At 51.4% G+C, this 10,068-nt stretch overlaps 1 non-coding gene across 1 annotated transcript; it reads left to right on the forward strand.

Annotated features, from left to right (window-relative positions):
• The first annotated feature begins 5,863 nt into the window (after nt 1-5,863).
• LOC136171254 (U6 spliceosomal RNA) lies at nt 5,864-5,970 on the forward strand. Its single transcript, XR_010663804.1, has one exon. It is a non-coding gene; the product is annotated as a U6 spliceosomal RNA (small nuclear RNA).
• Nucleotides 5,971-10,068: the final 4,098 nt, after the last annotated feature.

The following is a 10,068-nucleotide window of genomic DNA, read 5'->3' on the forward strand; positions in this document are numbered from 1 at the left end:
GAACCCTGTGCAGCTCTATTTAGTTCTTCAAGATACTGTAACTCTGGGTCCCTTCTGGCCAAGTCTGCTTGTAAATGACTGGATGATTAAAAGGATGGAGAAGTCTTACCCCCTTTCACAGGCTGTGAAACCAAGACAAGCCAACTTATGTGATTTGCCACGAGAATTACCCAGACCTGCAAAGCCCAGAAAAAGGGCGCCCTGCCTACATTTCCGAGAGGTTTTCTATAAGAACTGTCATCCACCAGGCAGGGCCTGGCTGCAGACAGCAGGTCATGACCAAGGAAATCCTAGTGGAAGGGCATCTGGAGAAGCACACCCCTCCACCCCCACCTCCTGGGGGTGGGCCGTTTGGGGCAGTGAAGCTCTGGCTCTGAGTTACACCTCAAGACGCAGCATACCCCACGTGCCCCTCCACTCCAGGACTGAGATTCCAGCCGCCCTGCCACCCTGGCTTTTTCCCCATTGGGCAGGGTTGGGGATGCCCGCTGCACACACACCGCGCAGTGTTTCTCTGTCAGCAGCAAGATGGCCTGGTGGGGACTTCCCTGGTGGTCCAACGGTTAAGACTCTGAGCTTCCAATACAGGGGGTACGGATTCAGTCCCAAATTGGGGAATTAAGATGCTGCAACCCAATGCTGCGGCCAAAAAAATAAATAAAGGGGGCCTGGTGCTGAACTCAGGCATCCTGAAGAGCTGTCTGGGTGGCTCCCCGCCAATTACCCCCTCTTCCCCGCCAGCAGAAATGAAGCCAACGGAGCTCCCCTAGAGGAGGCAATCGCCTCCTGGTGCGCCATGCAGCAGGGACTATGGCCCTGTCTTCAGGGAGCTTCCATCTGGGGTGGGTGGAATGGGGCTGATGTAAATACGAACTATTTTACGTTTCACATAGAGAAGTTAGATAAAACCTAGGAACCCATTGAATGTGGAGGAAGCTAGAAAGCGCCAGTGAGGACGAATGTTACTATAACGGACCAGAGCATTTCAGATGTTATAACGAACCTGACACGGACAAAACCCACCTCCTGGAGTCTTCTAGAAAGAAGGAGCAAGGGGAACCCGGAAGCAGAGGTGCGGAATGCGAGAAAGGAGAGGCAGGTGAGGCAGATCAAGAAGAGCTGGGCAAATAGTCTGGCTTTTATTTAGGAGCAAGTGAGATGCTTTTCAGCCAGGGGGAACACAGAAGGATGCTTCTGGCTGCCCCAGGGAGGGTGCGAGGGGAAGCAGGACTCTGTTGGGAGGACCTGGCAGTGGTCCAGGCAGGGTGAGGATGCTTCCAGCCGGCCAGGGCACACCGGTCAGGGCTGGATTTCAGCTCTCCTCCCTCCCCACCCTCAGCAGGGCGCCCCTGTGTCGTGAACACCTGTCTAGCTCTGATCAGAGGCCGGCAAGAGGAGCCTCGGACCCTCTCCACTAACGCTACCGGAGGGCCTAGAGTTTCCCACTGCAGCCCACCAGGCCTAGCCGAGCGGCTCCCAGGATCGGAAAGGGGCGGGAGGAGCGGGGGTGGGGACCACTCTGAACCGGAATGATCTGGTTTAGAGCAGGCTGGCTTTCTCTCCTCCCTCTCCCCGTCCCTCCGCCCTCCCTCCCTTTCCGCCGCAGGCTGGTTTTTGCCGCAGTCCTTTACCGAGGTAAACAGAGAGGAGGGGAGGAGAGAGGAATGCTCTGTTTCCATGGCAACCCTGAAGGCCGTCGATAATGGCGCTCTCGGGTTTGTGAGCGTGACTTCTGGGGGATGGAAAGGCTCACTAGAAAAGCCACGGGGAGGAAGGCCGGCTCCACCACGCACCCGGTTGGGGTGGGGGAGATTGTTCTGGAACCTGGCCTGGGCCTGGAGGAGGGGAGGAGAAGAGGCAGGAGTTGGGCCCTCTGGGGGGGTGGGGGGGAACAGGCAGATAAGCCAGAGGGCAGGGGACACACACAGCTATGGCGCTGTCACGCATCCTCACACCCAGGGGAGCAGAAAACAGCTGCCAGGGCTCTCGCAGCCTCCCTGGACTCACACTTCTCTATCCCTTTCCGGAAAGATCCTTTCGTGGGGCAACTTAGCGGAGGGGCGGTCACAGATGCAATCCAGAGCCGCAGGCCCAAAGACAGGGTTTGTCTGAAAAAAACAGCCTGCGCGGGAGAGCTAGGGGGGACACTGCGTCCCCTGCCATGCTCCCCTCAGAAGCTTTCCTGGGCTCTTCCTGTCCCTCCCCGGGAAGGCTTGACACCTCAATGTGGCGTCATGACTGGAAAAGTCGTCCTTTTGCTGAAGGGGTGAGGGTAATGAAATAACAGGCTAACTTCCACACAGGACTTCGGGTGTGGGGGTGTCACAGTGGAGTGCCCCCTCACCCCTCAGACCTCCAGAGGAGAGGGACTGCCTTTCACCGTGCCTCGCTCCAGCTGCTGACGGGAGCCCTCTTTCACACTGTGTTCCGCCCTTAGGAGCAACATGAGGGCATCATTAACCGCGTCTGGTTTCAAGGTTTCGCCTTCCACCAGAGGAGTCGGCCCAGCAGCTGAAAGCCTTTCTTTCTTATCTCTCACCTGTGTGCATAGGCATGGGAGAAAAATCCCGACCGAGGGAGCTTGTAAGTGGTAAACTTCCTGCCCCAGTGAAGCAGAAGGAACCTGCTCAGAGACGAAGCTTGCCTTAGTGACACTACAGGGGGAGCCGCAGGGAGAGGCCCTCTAACCTCAGTTTCCTCAGGCACGTGGAGAAACCTGGCAGTGGGGCTTCAGAGCCCAGGAAATGCTTCCCCCTCTCCTCATGCTCTCCAGCCCACACCCTTCTGTTAGCCGGGGCCCTGGGCTCTGGTCTGCCTGCGGGTAGACACCTTCAGGGCAAGCCAGAACCCCAGGGGAGTACCGGAACAAGACAAAGAGATGCTTTCTTCCTTTAAACACCTGAGTGTCAAGTTTACTCAGCTCTTTCCATGGCCGGTGGATGCCAAACTTCTCTGACTTCTAACTCCTGCCACCCTCTTCTAGCCACCACACCTCCTCGCTGTTCCTCGATCAGTCAAGCATGCTCCTGTGTCAGGGCCTTGGCACTGGAAGATTCCCTCTGCCTGGAAGGTTCTCTCTGCCTGGAAGTTTCTTCCTTCTAGTTTTCACATGGATCAGCCTCTCACCTCCTTCAGTTCTTTATTCAAATGTCATCTTCTCCATGAGGCGGAGCCAGGGCTAGGGTGACGTTAGTGAGGCAACTCAGCCTTCCCTGACTCTTCTATTTAAAATTGTAGACTGCCACCCACACTAGTAGTCCCTATCCTCTTCTGAAAGCATGGAACACCATCTCACTTAGTATTTATCTTATTTATTGTCCAACTTCTCTATTAAAGCTGTCATGAGGGTAGGAATCATCTCTGCCATGTTCTTGTTCTGTTTTCCCCAAGAGCCTAGAACAGAGCCTTACATGCAGTAGGTTGCTCAATATACACGGTGGATGGATGGACGGATGGGTGGGCTGATACATGGGTAAATGAGGCCACAGTCATTTCCAACTCTTTGAGACCCCATGGACTGTAGCTCACCAAGCTCCTCTGTCCATAGGATTCTCCAGGCAAGAATATGGGAGTGGGTTGCCATTCCCTTCTCCAGGGGATTCTTCTCAACTCAGGGATCAAACCTGCATCTCTTGTGTCTCCTGCATTGGCAGGCAGATTCTTTGCCACTAGCAAAGAAGTGGGAAGCCTGATACAGGTTCAGTGTGTTTTGTCTTTCAGCTGTTCTCAAAACAAGTAAAAGGTGTTTTGCATGCAGCCTGAGAAGGGACTGGCAAAGTGACCTCTAACACTCTCCTGGTAAGGCACACATGGGATGCTCAGGATTTACTACTAAAAAGAAAGAAAACTAGCTAGGAAAAAAAAAAAAAATGAAGATTAACACTGCTACTTCTACCAGGCTTGAGAGCCTCTGCAGGCTTTAAAATTCCTTCTGTGGGGCAGCGTTGATGGAGCCTGGAGTCCAGAAGCCTGCCCACTGGGTGGAGTAAAGTGGAGGGCAGTAGATAAGCTGTGCTCCCTGCTCCCTCCCCAGGCCTAGGAGTTTGGGGCACTGCTCCGCGTGGAAAGCCATGAGGCAGTTCTCTGTGGGCTTTGAGCCCAAATGGGCTCAAATGGACACCAAGAGACTCAGGGGGTGCACTGAGAGAAAATGCAAGAAAGGCGGTGGAGGGGGTGAGGAGAGTTGGGGGAGGGCCACTCTTAGAACACTAGTTCTTCTCTCCAGCTGGAGCCCTGACACCTGCACCTGTGGGTTCCACATGTCCCTCTGGTTCATGAGGCTGCCTGTGTACTGCTCACTGACTCACTGATGCCAAGTCCCCTGACGGTAACCAGCAACAGAAGGTTCTAACAATCCATCAGTCAAACTCCCACTTGCGGCGTGAGTCACCTTCAATTTCCTGCTGCCCGCCTCTTTCCTGATTGACCTGATAAATTCGGGACAGCTTTTATTGCTTTCGGCAAAAAACAAAAAACTGCTATTAAGATTTACAGAGCTGAAAGCCAGTACAATGTAATCTTCAGAGTAATTTACACAGTGAGTTTCAGAAGATGAGAAGTTAGCATTTCAGAGGTAATTTCATAAAAAGGATGATCCGATTAATCACTGTGTCAACTTAATAGTGGTGTCTAAAATAATTAATTAGTTTTCTTGGAGTCAGCAGTGCGAAAAGGGACTCTAAAAGATATAAAAATGACTGTGTCAGACAGTAAGTGTGTTTTGGGCAACAGATCTTGAGAAAATTCTCACTAGTGGAACGTCTGGCATGGCTTCTTTGCAACAGAGACAGATGGGAAAGAGAAAAGCTCTGAGAGTGCCTAGGTTCCCTGAGACCCTCTGGTGGAGACTTGTCTGTGCTTGTTGAATGCAGGCTGACCTGCCACGTGTAGACCTGTCCAGGGACACCTGAAAAATGCGTGTAACCACGCTGCCAGTTGACAGGCTGCTCTGATGGGAGAGCAGGTATGAGTGGCAGTCTGCTTGTGAAATTACCTGTGAGACTCCGAGATGGAATAAAACCCGCTTGGCTGGGGCTGGTTATAAACACTGTCTGAACGGCTCCATAGCAACAGAGCACTCAACCAGCTGCCACATGTTGGAGCAAGGCTGTGTCCTCGGCAGGCATTTTGGGTTGCACTGTGTCCCCCCCAAAAAAGATATGTTGCAGTCCTAACTTGTAGTACCTCAGAAAGTGACCTTATTCAGTGATAGGGTCTTTACAGAGATAAATTAAAATAAAATCATTAGGATGGGTCCTACCTAATCCAACACGACTGGCGTGTTTAGAAAAAGGGGAAATTTGCACACACACACACGGACACACAGAACAGCATGTGAATGTGAAGGCAGAAACGGGTGATACATCTGCAAGCTAAGGAACACCAAAGATTACCAGCCAACCACCACAGCTAAGAGAGAGGTATGAACCCTGTCAAATCTTGATCCAGAACGGGTAGCCTCCAGAGCTATGTGACAATTTCTATTGAAGTCAGCAGGTGTGCGGTATGTTGTTATGACTGACCTACAGAACTACTTCCATGGGGGCACTGTAGAGGCTTTGTGTAGAGAGTTAGGTGTTATTGTTCTTAATGTTTCTGTACTTTTTGTTTTTTACAAGATTATCTTTTTTTTGAAGCAGTTTAAGGTTTACAGCAAAACAGAAAGGTACAGAGATTTTCCATGTACTCCCTGCTGCTACACAGCCACAGCTTCTTTCACTATTAACGTCAACCACCAGAGGGGTACGTTTGTTGCAAAGGATGACACATCATAAGCAGGCATAATTCAGTTTTCCTTAGGGTTCACTCTTGCACATTCTACGTATTTTATTAATACTTTTTTAAATTAAAGATACATATTACAGTGCTTGCTTCACCAGCACATATACTAAAATTGGAATGATGCTGAGAATATTAGCATGGCCTCTGCTCAAGGATGACATGCAAATTTGTGAAGCGTTTCATATTTTTTAAAAAAAGAGAGAGTGATACATGTTACATGTATCTACCATCACAGTATCATACTGAATAATGTCACTGCCCTAAAAATCTTTTGTGTATTATCAATTCACCTCCCCTCCCCTCATCCCCTGGCAACCACTGATATTTTCACTGTCTACATGGTTTTGCTTTTTCCAGAATGTCATAGTTGGGGTAATGTAGCCTTTTCAGTATGTATCCTTTTCAGATTGGCTTCTTTCACTAGGTTTCCTCCATGTCTTTTCATAGTTTGATGGCTCATTTAAGTGCTGAATAATACTCCTCTATCTGGATATACTACAGTTTATCTATTATGTTTTTTCTTAAAAAAATTTTTTTTCAATACCAACTCAGGGCTGAGTAGTAGGTATAAGACAAATCTGAGTAGTAAGCATAAGAGTATTCTCTATACTTTCTCTTAAAGGATTAAAAAAGAAGACTCAGTGTCTTTTTACTGGCATGGGTGGCGCTGAGCCTTGGGTCATGTGATTTCCGCCTGTGGAGGGACAAGCCAGCAGCTGAGTGGGCTCTGATGCCCTGGGTGCACCTGGACCCAGCTGGCCAGGCCCCAAGGGGTTAGTTACATGAGCTTTAAACCAAACGTGACTTTGAGTCTCACGATTCTATTTAGAATGTGACCTTCTGAACCTTGCTTTCCTCCTCTCTGAAATGAGAAAAACTGCCCTCCAAAGGTTGTGAGACCCTAGCCCAAGAAGAAAAAAAAAAGAGTGACCTGTAAAGTGCCAGTGTCAGCAGGCATCTGATTAGATTCTTCCCAGGTGGTTGATGCCATACTTTACAGCCTGGGAGGAGCTCTGGTCCCAGCCTCAGGAGCCGCACCATCCACCCAGCTGCCGTCCCCCCGGCCCCATTCCCACCTCAAGCCCTGGCTGACCTCATGAGGCTCTCTCTCTGGGGTTTGCTTCTCGTGTTTCAGGAGGCGAGCTTTTCCTCATCACCACTTCTTCCCACCATAGTCAGGCCACTCCAACCTCTGTAGCTCAAGCTGCTCCCTGGGAGGATGACTGACGGTCAGTTCCTTCAGAAAGGGCATGAGTGGCCAAGACGCTGACAACCTCCAGGGCTGGTTTGTGGTGTCCTACCAGTCAAAGGGGGCAAAGCTTCCAGGGCTGAAGAAAAGAGTCTGAGGGGCAGCGAGGTGAGAGGGCGAAGCTGGCCAAGCAGCGCAAGGCTGCAGTACATCCTTCAGTGGGCAGATGTCCCCCAAACTGCCACATCATATACATCCCTTTGGGGAGAGAAGAGCCCAGCCCCTTCCTCACAGTGGCACTTCCAAGAGCAGCCTAAGCCTCAGCCTGAGTTTCAATCCTGCCTTCTTCCTGCTCCCTTAGCCTCTTATTCCCAGGGATAAGGTGGGGCATCAGGTTCGTCAGCCATTGCTGGGGCCAGGGGTGGGGGCATGGGAATTTTTGGGCGGCCTTCCAGTCTCAAAATTCAGGCTTCCTGTCAGTGGTTCCTCAAAAAAAGGGAAAGTCAGCATGAACCACCAACGCTCCTTCCCGATCCTGCCTCGATGGTCACCGCTGGGAAGACTGCTCTATCTTTCCTTCACAGATTTAGCTGTAAGTTCCCCCAATGACAGCAGGATGGCCTCCAGAAGAGGCCTGGGAAATCCTGGACTTGGACTTGAGGGAAGAGTTCACCCCTTTTCTTGTCTTTTCAACCAGTGTTATCGACTCCCTGCTTTTTAGGACTTTTCCACATTTCTTCCCTGGGAGCCCTCTTGTGGTGCCGTCAGCCCTTCCAAAAGACGCCATGTTGGAATTGTGGACCTGGAACAGGGCATAGAGGAGGGCTGGGGTGGGGTGGGGGCAGTGGGATGCAGGAAGCAGATGATACTTTAGATATAAGCTGTTTGGGACCACAGCTTATCTTTGGGTAAACTTTGGTCCTAAAGTGTTGCAGTCACTCACTTTTCCCCAGGAGGGAAGTCAGACCCAGATGGTGCCATCCATTTCCCTCACACTGTGGCAAGGTCACTGGAAGGGCCAGCTGGCAGCTTTCTTGTTATTGTAACTATTTAACTCCTTAAAGTTCTACTGATTAAAGTCCTTAAATTTCAAGATGTCAGATAGAAGCCAAGTAATAGAGCCTTTCTGGTTTCTTTTTCATGAGATCAGGATTGGGAGAGGACTCGGACAGGACAGAGGATGGAGACGCTGTTGGCTAGGTGCCCTGGAGTTCGTTGTCCATAGGGCTTGGTGAGCCGTGAATGACTTTCACAGCTCCTACCTGCAGGGAGTGTTGTCAATCTCTATTTTCCAGAAAGCGCTCATAGTAGTTCTGTATGACTTTGGGCTTCACAGGCTTTAGTTAAAATCTGATTCGGTTAAGAAACCTGCCCAAGGCCACTAGCTGGTAAGCAGGGGAGTTGGAGCTCTGAATGCAAAACCTAAATGCTTTTGCTATAACATGAGTTAATCTCCAGCTGAAACTGAAGTTCCAATACTTTGACCACCTGATACAAAGAGCTGATTCATTGGAAAAGACCCTGATGCTGGGAAGGATTGAAGGCAGGAGGAGAGGGGACAACAGAGGATGAGATGGTTGGATGGCATCAATCACTGACTCAATGGACAAGAGTTTGAGCAAGCTTGGGGAGATGGTGAAGGACAGGGAAACCTGATGTGCTGTAGTCCATGGGGTTACAGAATCGGACACAACTAAGCGACTGAACAACAACAGATTGGGGAGAGGGAGGCTAAGAGCCTGTTAAGACATTTTACCCTGAAAACCTCGAATTCCTCCTGCTCCCCCGGAGGGTTGTCTGGCATATAATCCTGGAGAGAGGCACTGAGGCTGTGCTGCACACTCCCCCAAATCCTGCTGCCTGGGGTCTAATGGTGGGGTGCAGCTTCAGGTCCTACTCCCTGCAGAAGAGCTCCAGGCAGCCCACCAGCAGTAGGTGCACTCAACCTGGCTCTCAACCCAGGAGATGCTGGCTAAGGACAGCCACCTGCTGCCCTGCCCCAGCTGCACCCACATCTGCTCTAGGTCTGTCAGGAGTTGCCTCCTCTCCAACATTCATCTAATGAAGAGGGTGTGGGCGTGCAGACCAAGGGGCTGAGGGGACAGCCTCAGGGAAGAGGACCCCCACGGCCTCTTAAGAGTCTCTCCTGCCCTCTTTTTATTTCATAAACAGTTTAGTACCACCTGTGTACACAGTCCCACATTAGACATACATGCCACACCACAGAAAAGCTATATACCACACCACACACGCCTCTCCACATTCACCACATGAAATACATACCCCCCTACAGATCCCAGATATACTAGGACCATTCACCCCTGTCCCAGCCTCTAATCCAAGCCACATACCACACCACACACACCTCTCCACATATACCACACAAAATACACAGCACACACACACCACATATACTAGGGCACACACATGCACACACACACACCCCAAATATACCAGGGACACACACCCCAAATACACCGGGGGCACACACACACACCTCAAATATAGCAAGGACACACACACACACACACACACACACACACACACCCCTCAAATATAGCAAGGACCGACACACACACACACACACACACACACACACACCCCAAATATACCAGACAGCCCCCCCACACAGCCATTCACCCCTGTCCCGCCTCTAGGCGAGGTTGGGGAGTTGGCCGCCCACGCGGTGACGCAGGAGGCAGCAGCACGAGGCCGCTCGCTCTGTCTTTAGAAAGAAAGTGCGTCACCGCCTGCAGCGGCGGGCCTGTTGTTCCCTCCCAAGCTATGCCTTGGGAGGGCCTCTTACCTCAGAGCCGAGATGTATTGATCTCATTTTGCAGACAGAGAAAATGGAGGCGGGGAACGTGAGCAGAAGGTGAAAGCAGCTTCAGAAGCCCCAGCCTCAGAACGGTCCATGCCTCCGCGAGGGACTCAGGAGGAGGGAGGGGACACTCAGGGCCGCGTGCGGGGTCGAGCCCGTGACAGAGGCCGGCAGGCCTGGCCGGCCCTCACCTGTGGGGGCCAGAGACGTGTGGCCTCCTCCTCCTGGCGCCCGCCCCACCCTCACCCCTCCTCAGCAAGGGCAGAGAAGCTTCTGG

This window comes from Muntiacus reevesi, chromosome 6, assembly GCF_963930625.1.
Source record: "Muntiacus reevesi chromosome 6, mMunRee1.1, whole genome shotgun sequence".
Taxonomy (NCBI): domain Eukaryota; kingdom Metazoa; phylum Chordata; class Mammalia; order Artiodactyla; family Cervidae; genus Muntiacus; species Muntiacus reevesi.